This window comes from Marmota marmota, unplaced genomic scaffold, assembly GCF_001458135.2.
Source record: "Marmota marmota marmota unplaced genomic scaffold, marMar, whole genome shotgun sequence".
In the NCBI taxonomy this organism is placed as follows: domain Eukaryota; kingdom Metazoa; phylum Chordata; class Mammalia; order Rodentia; family Sciuridae; genus Marmota; species Marmota marmota.
This window is the reverse complement of record NW_026000130.1, coordinates 2,022,190-2,042,374: the sequence shown is the minus strand read 5'-3', so window position 1 is coordinate 2,042,374 and position 20,185 is coordinate 2,022,190. Positions and strand designations below refer to the sequence as shown.

The following is a 20,185-nucleotide window of genomic DNA, read 5'->3' as shown; positions in this document are numbered from 1 at the left end:
CACACACACACACACACACACACACACACACACGAGGCACCAGCATTACACGCGCAGTCAGAAATGCAAACGCCGGCCAAGGTCATGATCACTGCCCAGGCCTCTTCTGCTGGGGACCGCGGCCTCCTCCTCCCTCTTCACTGTCTGTGCCCGCGGCCCTCAGGCCCTTGGCCCGGGAAAAGGAGCCTCTAAACACAACCAAGTGAGCAGGTGCCAGGGGAGCTGGGGTGAGTCAGCGCTCAGCCCAACTCGGCTGTCCGTCCTCGGCACCGGTCCCTGTCCCCTGTGCCCTGTCAGCCCCTGGTTGGAGGCTCCTCCAGGCCGCTGGGGCAGGTGGTGGGAGAAGTCCTGTCCCCAGTGCCGAGGACCCCGCTCCCAGGAAGGAGCCCGCGCCTGATGCCAGACGGGCCTCTGCAGCAGCAGGCGGGCACCTGACGGGGACGGTCCCTGTGTGTCCAGCTGTCCCGCTCCCCTCTGCAGCCGGGAGGACGCGGCCTCAGTGGCCTCCCCTCCCCTCCCCGCCACTGCCTGGTCTGGAAACCCCGGCCCAGCAGCACCTGGGTCCAGCAGCCTCAGGGGGCGCGGGAGGGGGTCCAAGGTCATGGTCACTGCAGCCCTGGCCAGTGAGTGGAGGGGACGACAAGGAGGCTCCCGAGTGTGGAAAGGGGGCCTCCTCCTGGCACCTGTGGCAAGAGGGACACGGCCCCCAGCTCCTGGACATTCCCTGTGCACGGGGCGCCTCTGGGGTCCCCCAGGAAGCCGATTTCCAATTTTGTTTTGTGAAGGGGCACCAGGGATTGGACCCGGGGGCCCTCGGCCTCAGAGCCCCGTCCCAGCCCTATTCCGAGTTTTATTCAGAGACAGGGTCTCACTGAGCTGCTCAGGGCCTGGCTAAGTTGCTGAGGCTGGCCTTGAGCTCTCGATCCTCCTGCCTCAGCCTCCAGAGCTGCAGTGGTTACAGGGGTGCGCCATGGTGCCCCGCTCTTTTTTTTTAATATCTACATATTTAGCTGTAGATGGACCCAGGGCCTTCATTTCATTTATTTTTTATGTGGTGCTGGGGATTGAGCCCAGGGCCTGGCCCATGCTAGGCACTTGCTCCACCACTAAACCCCAATCCCAGCCCCCCAATTTTCATATCAACTCCGCAGCGGAAAGATTCCTGCGCCCTTTCACTGAGGGAACTTAGAGGAAGGCACAGCGCTCTGGGGAGCAGCCGGGAGGCGTCCTTCAAACTAAGAGCCCGAGGGCCCAGGCAGGACAGGGGAGGCCCGGGGTGGCCCTGGGGACCCCACCACGGCAGCCCCCTGTCAGGCTGCCAGGACGGTGAGGTGGAGCCTGGCTTGGGGGGCCCCCTCCCACCTGCCGAGAAAACAGAGCCCAAGGAGGGTGAGTCATTGCCCCCTCCACGAGATTCTTGGAAAAGTGCCCACGTGTCACCTTTGGGCTGTGACACTGTGGCCAGCTGGCTCTTCCTCTAGATGTTCTGTGCGCAGCAGTGGAAGGCAGGGTGGCCCAGGGTGGGTGCGCTGCAGGCCTGGCCCCTCCCGGGGCCTCAGTTTCCCCATCTGTCCAATGGGAAGGAAAAGAGTCCCACGCTGTCGTCGGCAGGGTGGGGCCGAGGTGGCCGAGTCCTCAGCACACAGTTGACACTCGGTGAAGGGCTCCACCTGGGGAGGGAGGCCCGGCCGGCCCTGCACCCTTGGCGACCAGGAACCCTCAGGTGGGGCTGGCCTCGCCTGGCCAGGGCCACCCCTCCGCTGCCTCTGCCCCAGCAGGAGCCACCGGGCCACCTGGGGAGCTGCGGGCACAGGCTCCAGACACCAGCGGCCCCCACCTCGGCTCCTATGAGCTCATCTGGGTTTGGTGACTTTGCAGCTGCCAAATCGCTCAAATGTTCCAGCCCTCCGCCCCTTCCCCAGGCGGAAAGCCACCGGCCATCACGCAGGCACCGCTCCGAGGAGCCCCGGAGAGGATGCGGAGACGGATGCAGCGTTGGGGGTCTCGATCATCCCGATGAAACGTCCCCCAGATCACAGGAGAGGGGCAGGGAGGGGCGGGGCGCAGGGCACAGGGACGCTCCACAGGAGCCCTGGACCCCTCCTGCCCTGGTGTGACTCTTCCCGCTTCCCAGGGGGGGTCCCTGGTGGAGGGGGGTCTAGACGTGTCCACACACACGTGCGCACCCACAGCCACGCAGGTGTGTCCCCATCCTGTCCATTCCCAGCTGCTGGCTGTTGAAATCTCTGTCCCCGTCCCAGGGCCTGACCACCACCCTCCCCACTGGATCTAAATCCCAGCAAACCAGACCGCACACCCACAGCCGCACCCCACCACCCACACCCACGAAACAGCCTTTGAAAATAAAAATCAGTCGGGTGCAGTGGGGCACACCTGTCATCTCAGCGGCTCAGGAGGCTGAGGCAGGAGGATTGCAAGTTCCAGGCCAGCCTCAGTCACTTAGGAGAAACTAAGCAACTTGGTGAGGCCCTGTCTCTAAATAAAGAATAAGAAGGGCTGGGATATGGCTCAGGGATTAAGTGCCCCCGAGTTCAATCCCTGATACCAAATAAAGAAAGAAAAGGAAAGGAAACCCTCATTCCTCACTCCCACAGTCTCTGGGCTCTGGCACCTCCCCACGCCAGCCCGGCCACGCTGGCCCCGTTCCTCCCTTCCTGCCTTTGCAGGAGCCGTGCCCAGGGCTTGAGGGCTCTTGGCTCAGTTAGGGTCAGCTGAGCCAATCCTTCCCGGCCACTTACCCCTGATGGCCTTAACTTGAGGTGCTCTCCTAGGTCCGAGGTCTGGGTGTTGTCGTCACCATCAGACCCCCCACCCCAGGGCCAAACATGGGTGATTTCTGGGCACCATGCAAACTGAGTTCCAGTGAGCCCCCTGCAGCGAGGACACCAGGACCTTGTTGTCTAAAGCCTTTAACTAAGCACTTACTATGTGCCTGGGTTCCAGTGGCTCCCTGCCATCCTTGGCTCTCCTGGGCTGGTGGACAGGGCTCCAGTCTCTGCCTTCTCCTGGTGTCCCTGTGTCCAAACATCTCCCTTCTTATGAGGGCAGTCCTGTGGGTCTGGGGGCCCACTGTAATCCAACATGACCACATTTAAACGTGATCACATCTGCAAAGACCCTGTTTCCAAGTAATGTCACACTCGTGGGTTCAAGGTGGACATGAGTATCAAGGGGACACTGTTCGTTTCAGCACATCCCATTCTTTCAGTGTACTGGAAGGGATTCCAGAGGCACCGGCTTTTCCAAGACGCACTGGATCAACCGCACAGGAGAAGGCTCTGCGGTCTTGTGCAGGTGTGGCCGGGTGTCAGGTCGAGTTCACTGAGTCGCACAGACACTCCGCCCCAGCTCCGGTCCGTCTGCATCCATCTCCTACGACATTCAATACGTCTGTCCACCCATGAACCAGAAACCCAGGAGCAGGCCCTGCCGCCGGCTCAGGGCGGACCAGCCAAGGAAAACTTGATGAGAACGCAGCTCGTGGTGGGAGACGGGCCCCAAAGAGTTTACAATTATTTTATAAAATAATCAGAATTATTTTGATCCTAATTGTGTCACAAACATTTGATCATAACTGTATACAATGTGTCATCGGTTTCTGTTGTTTTGATCAATTGGATGCCAATAATAATTGCACTAACTTAAACCTGAAGAAGTCACTGTCTTTCCCAGGGCCCTGTAAACCCGGGAAATGGAACAAGTATGAAAACTTTAAAAAAGATATAGTTTGGGGCTGGGGTGGTGGCTCAGTGGTAGAGTGCTTGCGTGACATGTGTGAGGCCCTGGGTTTGAGTCTCAGCACCACATAAAAGCAAATAAAATAAAGGTCCATCAACAACTAATCTATATCTATATATGTATATCCTTTTTTTAAAAAGATATAGTTTGACCTGAGTGGGATGAGGGTTTGGACGATCTTTTTTTGGTACCAGGGATTGAATTCAGGGGCGCTCAACCACTGAGCCACATGCCCGGCCCTTTTTTATATTTTATTTGGAGACTGACTCACTGAGTTGCTTAGCACCTCACTATGAGGCTGCATTTGAACTCATGATCCTCCTGCCTCAGCCTCCCAAGCTGCTGGGATGACAGGTGTGTGCCACAGCACCTGGCCAAAAGTCACTTTTTAAAATGGGATTGAAACACACCTGTCCAAACACTAGCTCGCTCTTTCTTTCTTTCGTTTTAAAAATATCTTTATTTTGTTTGTTTATTTTTATGTGGTGCTGAGGATCAAACCCAGGGCCTCGCACATGCTAGGTGAGCGCTCTACCACTGAGCCACAACCCCAGCCCGGCTTTTTCTTTCTAATAATTGTTTTAACATTTTGGTTTTCTTTTTTAAAAATCTTATTTATTTGTTTATTTATAGGTCGCACTGAGGATCTAACCCAGGGCCTCACACATGCTAGGCAAGTGCTGCTCTACCACTGAGCCACAACCCCAGCCCCCTAACACTGACTTTTAAAATGAGTAATTCACCAGCAACTAGTGCATCCATCACACTGTGTAGCCTCCACCTCTCTCCAGCTCCAAACACTCACATCCTTCCTAAAAGGAAATCCCACTTCTCATTCCTCCCTTCCCTGGTATCCTAGCAACCATGAATCTCCTTTCTGTCACTGGGGATTTGCATACTATGAACACCTCATGTAAATAGAATTACACAATATGTGGCCTCCTACGCCAGGCTTTTTTTAAGTGGCAAAATGTTTTCATAATTCATCCACATGGTAGTGTGTTTCAGCATCTCGTCCCTTTTCATGGCTGCATACTATGCCAGCATATAGCTAGATTACACTTTTTTTTGTCCCCGTTATTGAACCCAGGGGCCCTCCACCACTGAGCCCACCCGAGCCCTATGCTGTGTTTTATTTAGAGACAGGGTCTCACTGAGTTGCTTAGCACCTCACTGTTGCTGAGGCTGGCTTTGAACTCGAGATCCTGCTGCCTCAGCCTTAGATCGCTCTGTATTTATCCATCTTTGGTGGACGTTTCTGAGTCCTGTTGGCTGCTGTGGACACGTGTGGAAGTGAAGGTGCTTCTCTTTGTTTCATGTTGCTTTGTGGTGCTGGGACTGAACCCAGGGCCCTCCACCTGCCACCGAGCTACACCCCCAGCCCTAAGCTGCTTGTTTTTAAGCATATGATGTGCCAGGCGCGGTGTGGGCGCTGCAGGAGCAGCAGATTTCTCTAGAAACATCCTGCTCCCTGGAGCCCCGGGTCTGTGCATTACAGCGGGTGACAGACGTGTGGATCGTGAAGCGCGTCACCTTCTGGTGGCTCCTTTTTGGAGCCCCAACTCTGGCCTCAACAAATCTTTGGCTGCACAAACGAGAGAATGACAGAAGCCGAGTCTTGGCCTTGTCCCCTACGGGCCCTCCAGGGCGGGCAGAGGCGCACAGTAGGTCCCCGCCATGCCTTTCCTGGGTAAGTGGCCCTGCACAGGCGCGGCTCAGCCCCGAGGTCCCAGCCCAGCTGTCCGCTGGCCGAGGTCCCACTTGCTCCACATCTGGACGTGGAGGAGGCTGGGACTCGCCAGGGAAGGGGGTCACCATGTCACATGCGGTGCCCCTTCCCACCAGGACCCAAGGTTCCATCTCATGCAGGGGCCACGGCTGCTCAGCCTCCGGGGCACAGGGCGCAGGCCTGGGGTCAGCATCAGCTGATGAGCTTTCGGGGACGTCCCCACCGGCCGTGCGCCCCGCACACACAGGTCTCTTTGTTGCAAAGGAGATGCGTGTCCAGGGCAGGGGGCGCACGAGGAAGGAGCCAGCAGACCTGGGTGGGGACCTGCGCTGGGAAGTCCCCAGGGCCAGCCAGCCTCCCACTGTCTTAACAGTAGTGCGCCGCAGTCCGCGGAGTCCCTCTGGGCGCGTCTGCGGACACCTGCTCCTTCTGAACCGCCTCCCCTGGACTTGGCCCCATTTTACAGATGGTGAAACTAAGGCCTGGGGTCGGCTCAGGCAGGGCTGTAGGATCTTCCCAAGGGCCTTCTGTGTCCTCTTCGTGCTGCTGACAGCTCACATGAGTCCCCCTCCCAAGCTCTGCCCCACAGGGCACCCAGGAGGCGTCCGAGGACTACCTGGTCCCAAACACTCCTGTTCCTTCAAATTGCACATGGGCTCCCCCCACCACTCCTCCCCCGCTGCCTTCCTACCTGGCCTGAGCAGCTCCCTCGGTGCCAGATCTCACCCCAAAACTGAGATTTTTTTGGTACCAGGGATTGAACTCAGGGTCCCTAGACCACTGAGCCCCGTCCCCAGCCCTAGTTTGCATTTTATTTAGAGACAGGGTCTCACTGAGCTGCTTAGGGCCTCGCTGTGGCTGAGGCTGGCTTTGAACTCTTGATCCTCCTGCCTCAGCGTCCCGAGCTGCTGGGATGACAGGTGTGTGCCATCGTGCCTGGCTACTCAGAGCTTTTAACAAGGGACAGGGACAGTCCCTGAGCCATGCAGTGTCCTAAAGCAGGCAGACATGTCCACTACCCTCAGAGGCAGAGGAGCACTGGGCAAATAACTTGGACTTGAATCAGAAACACCAGCTGTGATTGGGGACGGAGGTGCACACCAGTGGTCCCAGCGCCTCAGGAGGCAGAAGCAGGAGGATCTCAAGTTTGAGGCCAGCCTCAACAGCTTAGCGAGACCCTATCTCAAAATTGAAAAATAAAAGGGCTGGGGATGTGGCTCAGTGGTTAAGCACCCCTGGGTTCAATCCCTGGAACCAAAAAACAAAACAACTTAAAGGCAGCACCAGCTCTGCCCCCATCCTAACAGGCTGTGACCGAGGCAGAGACAGAAGCGGGTTCAGGTTCATTGGGAAGAGAAACTCTGACGGCGCATGCCCCTGCTCTCCCACGCCTGGACACCTCCCCAGGAGGACTGAAAACAGGTGGCCCAACAAAACAGGGACACAAAGGTCCCCAGTAGCATTCTTCACAACAGCCCAAACCTGGAACCACCCACATCTCCTCCAACAGAGGGCTGAAGGAACCACGTGGTCTATCCGCACAGCGGAGTAATTCGCAGCCGTGAACAAGGAGTGACGAAAGCCCTCTACATGTGACCGCGAAGATGAACCTCGAAAACGTCACACTATGCAAGAGAAGCCAGACACCAAGGGTCAGGCATGGCCGGATTCCCCTTGCATGAAACATCCAGAAGAGGCAAGTTCAGACACAGGAAACAGCTGAGTTCCGTCCGGCGTGCTGGGTGACCTAGGGCAGCCAATGTTCTGCTCTGAACATCCCGGGCATTAGAGTCATTATTGCCTTGACCCTGCCGACCTCATTGGGCTCCGGAGGCTCACACAGGGGACCATGGGCCACAGCATAAAGTGCCGCAACGAGGCTGTAATTGCCCAAGGAACAGCACGGTGGCAACAGGAGCACCCACGAGTAGATTCCTTGGGCTCCCCAAACAGCTAGACGCCCCTGACGTTGGCCAAACTTTCCCCCCATTTTCAAAGGGCCCTCGTCTGCGTTCTTCAACAAATTCTCTGGAAAAAAAGAAAAAAAAAAGTCCAGGGATGAGAGAGGATCCTCCAAGTCTGACCTGCCAGCGTGTCTCCCCTGGGTGTCTGTCAGGAGGACCAGGGAGCCCGCGAGGGTCTGCTCCTGTGAGCTGAGAGCAGGTCTGTCTCCTGGCCATCTGTCCTGGTAAGGGCAGAGCAGCAGCAGGAGCGCCCCCTGCTGACACTATGTGGTATAAGCTATGTTCCTTCTCACCTCTGAGCCTTTGCACATGCTGTTCCCTATGCCTGGAATGCTCTTCCCTGGCATTGGCTTCTTATTGTGGCTCTAACAAAACACCACAAAGGCTTAAAATAACACAGTCCTCCTGTCTGTCGGCTCTAGGGATCTGAAGTCCGACATGGGCCTGGCTAGGCAGTTACCAAGGTCCTGGCAGGGCCAGGCTCCTCTCTTGAGGCTCCAGAGGGGATTCTGTCCTCTTGCCTCTTCCAGCTTCTGGAAGCTTCCATGTCCCTTGGCCCCTGCTGGAGACACTGCGTCTCTCCAGCCACCCACCCTGCTCACCTCTCCCTCTGAATGTGGTCAGGGCGGGGTTGCTCATTTTAGACTCATGGGATTAAACTGGGCCACCTGGATAACTCAGGATAATGTCCCCATCCCCAGATTCCATAACTGTGTCCTCAGCAAGACTCCTTAGGGACAGGAGCTGTCTCCATCACCTGCACATCCCCAGGGCGCCTGGCCAACACAGACCAAGCTCTCAGGACACAGCCATGGAGTGGGTGAGCCTGGGTCCCCTCCCACCTCTGCTCTTCCTGGCCGTGTGGCCCCCAAGCCCAGGGTGGCTGGCCCAAAGTGGGTTTGTATGGTGGCTTTGGAAATTGTTGCAAGAACTAAATCAGATGAGGCCCCAAGGCACACAGTAGGTGTTCAACTAAATGGCAGTTACTTTTGCTCTTCTGACTGTTTTGTGGAGACAGGTTCTGCGTCATGTGGTCCTTGGGGTTGATCCCAGGCCTCCGAGTTCTCCATCAAAGAATCAGGTTATAGGAAAACAAAATAGAGTGGGATTAGCTGTCCTAAGGTAGAGTGGCTCAGTGGCCAGTCTCCGGAACAGACACGGAAACACCAAGGGCCGCCTTTGGAGGACCAGCGAGAAGCCTGCAATGAGAGTCTTGGCTGCGTCATCAGCAAGAAGAACACAAGAAAGCATTTCAAAAGCATCTGTCTGCCCAGGAGCGGTGGCCCACGTCTGTCATCCCAGTGGCTCGTGAGGCTGAGGCAGGAGGATTGCAAGTTCAAAGCCAGCCTCAGCCACAGCGAGGCCCTAAGCAGCTCAGTGAGACCCTGTCTCTAAATAAAATGCAAAATAGGGCTGGGGCTGGGGCTCAATGACCGAGGCCCCTGGGTTCAATCCCTGGTACTCCCTCAAAAAAATTTTTATGTGCACACAGTAGGAGCTTCTATCCAGCACCGGGCAAATTGGATTGGAGGCAAATTTCTGACCTTGGTCAAGTCACTTCTAGTTTGGGGACATGGGAATCAGAGGAGGACTCACTTGTGAGAAGGAGCTGAGAGGAGGGATAGAGACGCCCCCTTGGCACCTGGCGGGTGTGCCCAAGGGTGAGGCCACTGTGGGCTCTGACAGTCCAAGGAAAGTCCTGCCCTCATGGAGGGGGGGCGGGAGACGGGGCCCCTGGACATCCCCCAAGGTCGGCGTCAACGTCCCGTCAGGCGGCGACTCCTGCTTGATTCCTGACTTTGGAAAGTATCCCCCTGGCACTTGCAGCTCTTGATCCGAGTGTTGAAGTTATTACAGGTTTTTTCCCTCTTCTTCTCCTCTTCTCCTTTTTGACAGCTGGAGTCAAAGAAGCTGTTTTTGAATTTCAGGAAGAGAAACACACGCAGGCAGCCACCCAAACAGAGTCAGCCTGCAGGACAGAATGTCCCCTGTGGTCCAGAGCAGGAGGCCCCGCCCCCAGCCTCACAAACACTCAGTGTCACTGCGGGTTATGTAAGCGCGGTTTGGGGCCGTGAGCTTGGACCTGGCCTGGGGTTTGGAGAGAGTCTGGGTGAGGAACTGTTTGGCTCAAAATAAACCCAGAAGCTCAAGGCAAGGGGGGAAAACAGAAGTCCCCAAGGCTCGGGCACAGGGACTATTTAGGCGAATAGTTTGGAGTGTGCAGGACTCAGAAAAGGCAAGGCGGATTTGGCCACTGGCTCTTGGGGTCCATCATGCAAGGGGTTGGGGCTGAGGGCTGAGGGTGTCACAGTTGACCCCTTCCATGGGTCCCGTGGCTCCTGGAAAGGAAACACCGATTCTTTTTCCTTTGAGGTGTACCAGGGATTGGGGTGTAGTCTGTGTCCAGCCCTCAGTAGCCTGACGCAGGGACTCGAGTGTCAACCCATCCCTGTAAGGTAAGTGGCTCTGACGGGGCAGTGACCCAGGGAGCCCGGGAGCCTCCCAGCCGACTTGCTCTAAGCCCACGGCTCTCTCTGCAGCCCCAGGCCTGGCTGCCTCTGGGCACCCATGGGGCCTGCTCAGGCCTGGCCTGAAGCCAGCTGGGTGGGCAGAGGCGGGTGGAGGACACACGCCTGGCTCCTTGCCCTTGGGTCACCATGGCGGTGATCTGTGGCCACAACCACAGAAAGAAGAGCACTCTTGGCCACCGCTGGCTCCTTGCCGGGCGTCACACAGCCTGGCCTCCTGGCCTCCTGGCCTCCGTGTTAGTTTCACTTGGTTCCTCGGCCACCCACCACGGGGCGCCCAGGTTGCTCTATGCTGCTGTTCCTCCCTCCGGGTCCCCAGAAGCGGACCTGGGGCAAGGACCTGGGTTAGGAAGACTAAGTCAGGAGGGGGACTTGAGGGAGGAGCAGAGCCAATAAAGGATGCGGGCACTGGGTCCGGCCTGCCGGGGGCCCAGGGACACTGGGTCACCTCAGTTGACCCACAGGTGGGGCAAGGGAGCTGGGTGTCCCCACCAATGCCATCCTTCCCTGGCTGGAGACACCAGGGGCCGCGGGTCTTCTGGTCAGCCGCCCACTTGTCTGGCGGGAGAGCATAGGGCCCTGCTCAGGTGACCTCAAGGGTGGCCTAGGATGTGGGTGGGGCACAGGTGACAGGAACTTGATCCACCCATCCAGTCTGCTGGGCACCTGCGTGCCTGCTGATGCCCTGCTCTGAACAGACACAGCCGGGAGGGCAGGGCCACCAAATACTAGCGTGTCAGGTGCCACAGGAAAATGTCAACACGCCATGTTTGCAAAGTCCACACGTCAAACGTCACCAGATTTTGCCTTCCCTGCTGTGGCAGAGCGGGCATGTGCATGGCCTTGAAGCTCTGGTCTTTCCAGCCCTCAGCTGGACAGGGAATTGGCGCCCATCTCATAGGACTGGACCCCAAGGTTCGTGGAAACCGCCAGAAACAGGGGACCCTCTGTCGCTGAGGTTCATCTTCTATTTTTCTCTTCTTATCACCAGAGCTCACCACATCCAGGACACATCAACTGCAAACTCCATCTTAATTTTATTTTAATTAATTTATTTACTTATTTTGGTCCCAGGGATTGAACTCAGGGGCCCTCGACCACTGAGCCCCATCCCCAGCCCTGTTCTGTGTTTTATTTAGAGACAGGGTCTCCCTGAGTTGCTTAGGGCCTCACTGTTGCTGAGGCTGGCCTTGAACTCGAGATCCTCCTGCCTCAGCCTCCCGAGTCACTGAGATGACAGGCGGGGGGCCACTGTGCCCGGCCCACATCTCAATTTGAAAGATGTGAAGAAAGGAGAACTTCTTGGGTAGATGGGTGGGGCCTCCTTCCAGTTTTGCGGATGAGGACATTCTTCACTATTTTCTGTGGTGCTGGTCCCATGAGGGCCCAGGGCCTCGTGCTAGGCAGACGCCCTACCACGGAGTCACATCCCGGGTCAGGACATTATTGGGGTCTAGGGCAGGGATCGAACTAGCCCATTCTTCCCATGTTCCCTGCTTCCTCCCCCAGGGTTGGGGTCCTCACCAGGTCACCCCAGGGTCAGGCTCAGGCAGATTCTGCTGTCAATGCCACATGGCACGAGGAGACGCTGCCGTGATGAACCGAGTTCTGCCGTGTCAGAGAGAAGCCGGAGTCGCCAGCACTGCGCCAGTGGGCCACACCCTCCTCCTGGCCTCGGCCAAGATGACTCAGCCCCAATCATCCCCCCAACTGTCCCACCCGGGGGGACTCCAGCTGGGGCCTCCTGCCCCAAACCCGCAGAACTGGATCCTCAGGCTGTGGATGTCGAGATGGAGAGGAGTGTCCCATGCTCGGAGGAGGCACACTTGGCTCTTTGCCCTTGGGCCACCATGGCCCTTATTATTTTAATTAATTTAAAAGCTCTTGTCCATTGTCCCGGCCTTTTCCAGTGCTCCTCCCCCTCCTCTGCCTCCTGCTCCTGGCTCTGCGCATGCCCTGTGGTCAAGGGCCTCGGTGATGGTGACATGGTGATGGCTGCTGCTGAGAATGACCTCCCTTTGGGGATACAGGTTGGCCCAGGGTGACCTGCCTGGGGAAGGGACATAGCAAATTTGAAGCCTCGAGGAGGAACCTTTGAAGTCCCGGGGACTTCATCCAGGGCCCTTTTTCCTTTCCTTTGGGACAGGGCCTTGCCGAGTCCTGGAGGCTGGCCTCCAGTGTGCTCCTCCCTCCTCAGCCCTGCCAGGCTGCTGGGACGACAGGTGTGGCCACTGCACCCAGGTAAAGATCTGGAGCATTTTGTGCGTGACATTCTGGTTAGGGGTGTTCAAAATCTGTGCGAGTATCCCCAAATTTGAAATAGCTGAAATCAGAAGCACTTTTGGTCCCAAGCATTTCCAATAAGGACTATGCCCAGTGTTTGCCCTATGGATGCCACAGTCCTGTGACGGGAACCAGGGTTGCTTGGAGACCCTGGGAAGGCAGGTCGTGGCCCCTGGACTCCTCACTGCTCAGGCTGCGTCCGTGTGGCCTGGGGGACGCCCCACCTGATCATTTCTAGTTGGCAGGCCACAGGAATGACGGAGTCCCTCAGGGGCACTGGGGAGCAGCTCAGTGTCGTGACTAGACAGCCCTCAACCCGCCTGTCCCGCTCCTTGCTGCCAGACAGGTGCTAGCACATTTGAACATGGTGTCACCCTCCCAGGCCGTCCCCAGCCCTTCACGTGTGTACTGAACACTCAGGACCCAGGCAGCACTGGGCTGGGTCAGTTCTCCTCGTGGCTCATCTGCAACTTTGTCAATCTTAATTTTCAAGACCCATGTTTTTTTGGCAAGTGTAGTAACAGGTTTGGTTTTGGGGAGCAGCACTGGGGATGGAACTCAGGGGCGCTCTATCACTGGGGTACACCCCAGTCCTTTTCATGTGTTGAGATAGGGCCTTGCTAAGTTGCCCAGGCTGGCCTCGAACTTGAGATCCCCCTGCCCAAGCCTCCTGAGGAGCTGGGATTACAGGCATGGCCACTGTGCCCGGCCGGGGCACTCCTTTTGATGGCTGTGTGATATTCTGAGCCACAAACAGCTCTTGTCGATTCTCCCATGGATGGACAAGCAAGTTCTTTCCAGCCCTGCTCTGTGACAGGCGCCACTTTCTTCATTCATCTACAAAATGAGGTGCCACAGATGGCTTCCGAGTTTCCAAGGGCTGGCCAAGTGAAATGCAGCCCTCTCCTCCAAGTTCCCAGTCAGTCATAGGGACAGGATTGGCACAGGCCCCAAGGAACCCAAGAAACCAAGGCTGAGTGCTGGCTCTGGTGGGGGGTGCTGGCGCAGTGGGGGGTTCACTGGGTAGACGGGGGAGGGGAAAGGCAGCGGAATGAACGGGGCAGAGCTCTCCGGCGTTCATAGATGAACCCAGGACCCGTGAACTCCGCGACACATCCAACCAAAGGAACAGGGAGTCGTCCTCCGCGGCCTGATGTCGGGATGTGCCCTACTTTCGCGGATAACTACAAAGAATCAAATTTCCTGGAAAACTTCACTACATGGTGGAGTTAGTTGGGTGTCAAATGAGCGCCTCGGCCTCCACCCAGCTTTTGGGGCCTCCACCCTGCTCCTCGTGGCCCCTGGAGCTGCAGGAGCTGGAAGGCCAAGGGGCGCTGTGGGGGGAGGGGGCAGCCGTGTGGAGGGACCCCAGCGGGCTCTGCGGGGCGGTGACCACACGGCAGCAGGCCAGGCGATCCTGTCCCTGCAGGACCCCGTCTCCTGCCGTTATTTATGTCGCTACAAACTCCAGGAAGTCCTGGCTGATGTACAGCCCCGTCCGTCCCCCATCCCCGTGGTCTGGACGGCAGGGCCCACGTGGTGGCGGATCTAGATCTTGTTACAGGAAAGAGACCAGAGCCCAGGGCTGGGGAGCTCGGGACAGACCGACGGCCGTGCAGACGCTGCCATATGCTTAATGTGCTCCAATTACACAGAACGCTCCAGAAATCACCGCTCTGGGGTGAGCGAGGGCAGTGGCCATCACCACATTTGGGCAGCCCTGTCCAGGGTGAGGGTCTTCGCAACTGCTGAGCGGCTCCCGAGAGGGCGGCCTAGGCTCACAGGGGCCAGTGCACCACTCACGGGTCCGTGTTTCCCGGACATCGAGCACCAAGCTGGCTCCAGGCCGGAAACAAATGAAAACAGGCTCCCAGGACCTTCCAGTCTAGTGGGGACACGCACGCACATGGCAGCGGTGTGAACGCTAGGAATCAAGGCAGATGGAAGGGTCCAGAAAGGCCCCGAGAGGTGGGAGGGAGGGAGCCGAGGGGCTGACAGATCTTCCAGGCAGGACAGCATGGGCTGGGGAGCTGCCTGGCAGGCGGGAGCAGCAGGTGGCAGGCCACGGTGGCTGGAGGGGGCGGAGGAGAGGGCCAGGGAGGATGCCCAGGGCCTCTGAGCTAAGCGGGAGTACTCTGGGCACAGGAGGGACGTGTCTTTGATACTTAAAAGAATCCCTGTGGTCTGAGGGGAAGCGGGGGCAAGGGACTCCTGAGCAGTCACCAGGGAGTGGGTGGTGGGAGGGGCTGGGCTGCAGCAGGGAAGTGGCATCACATGGGCTGAGGTGGGGCCTGAGGTGGGGCGGGCAGGACGTGTGGCACTGGCCCAGCCAGGGACCCGGGGCTGCTCGGTCGTACCCTGGTGCTCTCCACAGGGGTCTAGAACCTCAGTGTCCCCCTGCACACATGTGCTGACTACTACCACATCCAGGGGTTCGACCCTCTCAGGATGATCTCAGGCTTCTTGGACTCCTCGTCTCTGTCCCCTCCTGTCCTCTTGGTTTCGTGGACAGATAAAACCCACAGGAATAACCCTGCGCCTCTGCACCCACAAGGCAGGGCCGCGTCTCTCCATCTGCAGCCCACACTAGAGCAGACGCGGCGACCCCTGCAGCCCGAGGCAGCGGGGCAACTTGGGGCAACACTGGGGTAGAGTTAGGTCACGGGACAGTCATCACCTGGGTGAGCCCTGCACAGGCTGAGGCGGAGAACCACGGTGCTGGCTCCCGCAGAAGCCATACACGGGTCCCCTGGCCCGGCCACTCCCAGGCTCCCAGCCCACCACCCGGGAGACCCCACACCTCCGCAGCAGCGGAGGCCTCTGAACATTTGAAAGGCCTACAGGACTTTGCTAATCAGGCACAAGGAGTCCAGCTTCTTGTTCTTCTTTGCCTATGACGTGACGATGAGGGAAGCAAGAGCCCTTCCATCTTAGCGGTTCACGGTTCCGGTCGGTTCCATTTTAGAATTTCTTAGATCTGATTCCTTATTTGTTCCATCTTGAAATTCTCAAGGTCTTCATTCCTTTAAAAATCCAGCCTAGATCTAATTCCCACGCCACTAGAATACCCTTGATCTCATTTCTAATCAAGTCCACCTCAGAACTCTGGAATCCAGTGAGGGAAATAGGTGTGGGTCACGCCCAGCCACGAGCATCTGCCTGTGCCCGATATTCCTCCGTCTGTCTTTCTGAGTGGCAGCTGGAAGCCAGGCACAGAGCTGGGAACTGAGGAAAAAGAACCGGGTGGGGTTGGGTTGGGGGTGGTTAACACTCCTAAGTAAACAACGGCACCATGTGCTAAATCCATGCGACATGTTCTCTAAGTGCACTGTGCACCAGGCACACGCATGAGATGGGCTGGACCCCAAGGCCTGAGGCCTCGGGTTCTCCTTCAGGTCTGTAGGGTGCACACACAGGACGGGTGGGTTTGCCCAGATCTAAGGGGTTCGTCCGGAGGTGGGGTTGTGAGTGCTAAACCCAGGATAACAGATTCTGGGCACAATGGGGTGGTTGAAACCCCTCGAGTCAGGCATTTTTCCCTTTAGTACTGGGGAGCCAGGGCCTCATGCATGCTAGGCAAGAGCTCTGCCACCGAGCCACAACACGCCCCAGTCAGAACCCTGTGCCCACTGTGAGCTCATCTTCCCTGGGCCAGGCTCTGAGTTCCAGCAGGAGGGAGGACAAGACTGGCTGGCAGGGGGCAGGTAATCCCAGGCCAGGGGAAGTCAAGACTTCCTGGGCAGCCACACCCATGGGGTCTGACGCCCCAATTCTGCTGACCTAGATGGGCTCCAGAGCCCCCCACCCAGCACAGCAGGACTGATTGGCCCAACTGGGTGGAGCGGGCCAAACTCATCGATATGAGGGGCCAGTTTCCCAGCAGCCCCCAGCCGGGCACAGCTGAGCTACAGCTTCCGTGAGCTGCAGGGTATTTGGAATAGGGCTCAACCTTGGAGAAGTATTAATGAAAATGTCACAGGCACTAAAGTCAAAGCAGATGTGAAGCCGGCTACACGGGCAGACACAGCTGATAAGAAACAGCCCAGGAGAGAACAAAACCTCCTGAGATTAGGTCAAGGGCAGACCAAAAAGAAAAAAAGGCATCGGGGGTCCCCCATGGCAACTCGGAGAAATGCTGTCGCTCCCGTGGAACAAGCTGACATTTCTGTGCTGCTGCGTTATATATTGACATCCCGACAGGGCAGCGTGTGGAGGGCTCCACATCAGCAAATAAATATTACGTCTCCATCTTCAGCTAAGCAGAGCCACGGTGCATTCCTATTACTTCATGTGGATTAACCATCTGGAAGTTGAATCAAGCCACAGAGTAAAGAATGGGATCCAATTTTGCATTCACCAAAATAAGCCGTACTAGTCTCAATTTATGGCAGATGGTTATGCAGTCTCAGTGGGCCAAAAAAATCTCTCTGCAAAAGAATAAAGTTTATGCCAATTACTGTAATAGGAACCAGCACCACAGCCGTGCGGGCCTGGCTGAGATGGCAGACAGCGCCGTACAGCTCGTCAACTGCAGGGGGCCCGGGCCACGAGGGGGACCCCGCTAATTCATTAAGATAACACGAGAGGAACGGAGCAGGGTGAGCCATAAAACAGAAATATTTCCTTGCAAAGGATGGGACAGCCGAGAGGATGGGACAGCCAAGGTGGAGTGGCTGATATGGGGACAGGGCCTGGCCATGCTGCAGGCAGGGTCAGGGAAATGGTTAACTGAAGTGGGGAGGTGACCTGGTGGCCGAGGACTGGGAATACAGCGATTCAGTTCTGGGCTCCTCTGCTTCATTCGCCTGCTGAGCATGGTCTACTCTGCGGCAGGTCGTGGGTAGGCCCTGAGCCCATGATGGCCTGGGCCACCGACAAGGCGGGCATCTCTCTCTGGAGCTCCCAGGTGGGCCGAGACGGTGGCACTCAAGGTGTCTTTGAGAATGTGGTCCTTGGACTGAGATCCAGGATGAAGAGGGGAAAAAAGGGCTCCAGGCTCAGAGGTCGGCCTGGGCTCTGGCCTCAACAGGAGTAAGGTCCTCGTGGCTGAAGCTTGGAGGTGAGAGGTGGCAGCCAGGCAAGGACGGAATGGGTGGCGGGGACAACACGTCTGTCCGTCCTGAAAGCCATGATGGAACGACAGGGCCTGCCTTCCTTCTGAGGATTCTGGGCTACAGGAGGCTGAGCATGGCTTCTTGTCCTGAGGGCCTATTTTGTCAGGCGATGGAGGTGGTCACCCCACTGCCCAGGTGGCGTCAGGGTGTGACGATGCCCTGTGGAAACCAGTGGCTCTGACAAGATGTCCATCCCCTGCGGGGGTTGAAGGGAGCTTGGGACACATCAGGCTACAAAATGACATCAACTGTCTCCTGCAGGCCCCTGGTTGTGCCTTTAAATCTCTGTTTGATTTCAAAGTCGCTGGCTTAAAAGACGCTGGTATTGGGGGCTCTCCCAGGTGACCCTCTGTCCCAGCTCACCCAGGACTGTCCTGGCTCTAGCATCAAAAGCATGGCTGCCTGGGACACCCCCGACCTGAGCCAACCCACAGGTCAACCAAGGGCCAAACCCGGAACTGCAGGGATGCCCGTTGTTGCTGCTGTGATGGCCCCGACCTCCCCTGGCCAGGAATCAAGGTGCAGAGGCCAGGACAACTGAGGGTCCACTGCTCAGCAAGTGGACGTGGCGAGCGCTGGAGCTAAAGCCCCTGTGTCCAGGGTGGCTTCTGGGGGAGAGCATGAGTATCAAGTCGTGCCTGCTGAGCTCTGGCCTCTCTGGACTGGCTGGCCAGGAGGGACGGCAGCACAGTGAGCCGCTCCTTCCTGGCTGGCCAGACACCGCCTCCCGCTCCCACCCGGCCGCCCTCTCACGCAGGTGGCCCAGAGCCAGGGCTTGGCCGGGCAGTGCAGCCACCCTGCTCCCCGACCCCCCAGGACACGGGGCGCGGTGCAGCCCATGGACAGCCTGAGGGAGAGAGGACTGGAGCGGGGAGCGAATTCCAGAGCAAGTGGGAGAAGCCACCGCCCAGGGCCCGGCTCTGACATGTGCGGGGCGCTCGCCAGCAGGACGCAGGCGCTGACCTCAATCGCACAAGTGGAAAATCTGAGCCCGGCGGCTGGAAGGGGCTGGAGGAATCCTGACCCCCCCACAAGCCCCCCACCGCCCGTCGGATTTCTGGCTCCCTGGAGCAGTGAGCTCACGGGCCACCAGATGCTGACCCGAAAACCTCATCCCGCGAGGAGGAGGCGCCCGCAGCCACATGGGGGAGTGAGCTGCAGGCCTCACGGGCTGAGGGGTCTGAAATAAGGATCTCCTGGGGGTGGGGGCAGAGCTGTTGGAGTGGGCCAACTACCCACAATTCCACCTGCTCCTGAGACCGCCTCGTGGTTCCCCGAGTGTTCAGCGTTGGAAGCTGCCCCTTGCAGCAGGCAGGAGGAGGACCCCTCCAGCAGGTGCTCTGAGAACCACCCCTAGGTACTTGGTGGCAACAGGAGGCCAGGGTATGGAGAACCTGACCCCCCACGTTCCCAGCAGTGACACAAATCAAACTCAAGGGGCAGGATCCCTGCCTACCAAGGCGGCCTGGGTGGAAGCAGAAGGCAAGGGGCACTGAGGGCACCGCCGAGAGGGACACGCGCACTCCTGGCCTTGGGAATAGCCAGGCGCAGGGGCTGCTCCTCAGTGGTGTCTGGACACAGGGGTCCAGGGGGACTCTTCACCACAGGGCTCGGCTCACACCCACCCTCGGGCAACGCCACAGCCGAGGCTGCTGGTTGTGCCCTTAAATCTCCGTTTAAATCAAAGTCTCTGGCTTAAAAAAATGCAGTGAGGAGGCCATGGTCCCGGGTGGCTCTCGGCGTCAACCCTGGCTCTGCCACTGTCAGCGATACAACTGCGGCACTGACCGCGCTGACCTGTACCCATTTCTGCATCTGTGAAGCAGGTGACTGATGGCGCCGATGTCTAGGGGCTGTGGAGATTCCGGAGGCACGGGGCTATGCTTGGTGCCTGGCACACAGCAGGTGCCGGGAAGAGCTGGCTGGGCCCGTTTGGTTCTTTGTAATCTGACGAGCTGAGACACCGTGGGAAAAACCTAGAAAAGGGGCTGGCAAAGGACGGCCCTGAGCCAACCCGGCCACCGCCTATTTGAGTAGCTTCACTGGCGCAGAGCCAGGCTGGCTCCCTTAGGTCATGTCCAAGGCTGCTTTGGTGTCACAGGCAGGGACGAGTAGCAGCAACCAAGGGTCCATGACCCACATTGCCCACACTATTTATTATCTGGTCCTGTGCAGAAAAAGCGCATCGCCCCCTGACCTGAAGGAGTGGGAGCTCCATGTGGCTGCTGTGGCCTCCCAGTCCCCCTCTCCTGGAAGGCCAGCAGCTAGCACTCTGGATGGGAAGCACTCACAGAATCTCATGGTGGCCTCATGGGCCATGGGAAAGTGGGGACAGTGCTGGGGAAGCGCTGTCAGTATTCCGGGCTACCCGAGGCGAGGCCCCCGTTTAGCACATACGGTAATGAACACCGCGAGCCTCGTCCCACTCCAGGAGCGCCCGCCCTCTGGAGTGCAGGGCAGTTCTGCTGCGACTCATCAGCAGGTGGTGTCAGGACATATAAGGGATCAACAGGGCGGAGCCGTCACAGCACTTTACCGCTTCTCAGAAACCTGGGGAGTAAGCAGAGCCAACCCAAGGTGGGGACTCGGAGACTCGGGAAATGCCTGGCCTGACAGTGCCCTGTCAGGAGGCGGGTCACCAATCCTGGTGAAGAGCCCAGCACTGGCACCCAGAACCAGGTCTGCACCCTACGGAGGGAACTGGACATTTATGAATCTGTCACCAAGCAGAGCATCTAGAGATGAACAGCTGCAGACGCTGGATGAAAGAAGGGGGAAGGGCGGGGGGAGGAAGAGAGGGAGGGAGGG

The 20,185-nt window shown here is 57.9% G+C and overlaps 1 protein-coding gene across 1 annotated transcript in view; it reads right to left on the bottom strand.

Annotated features, from left to right (window-relative positions):
- Positions 1 to 20,185, bottom strand: part of Mn1 (MN1 proto-oncogene, transcriptional regulator) — a 164,041-nt gene that overhangs the window by 143,192 nt on the left and 664 nt on the right. The gene's annotated exons all lie outside the window — the stretch shown is intronic.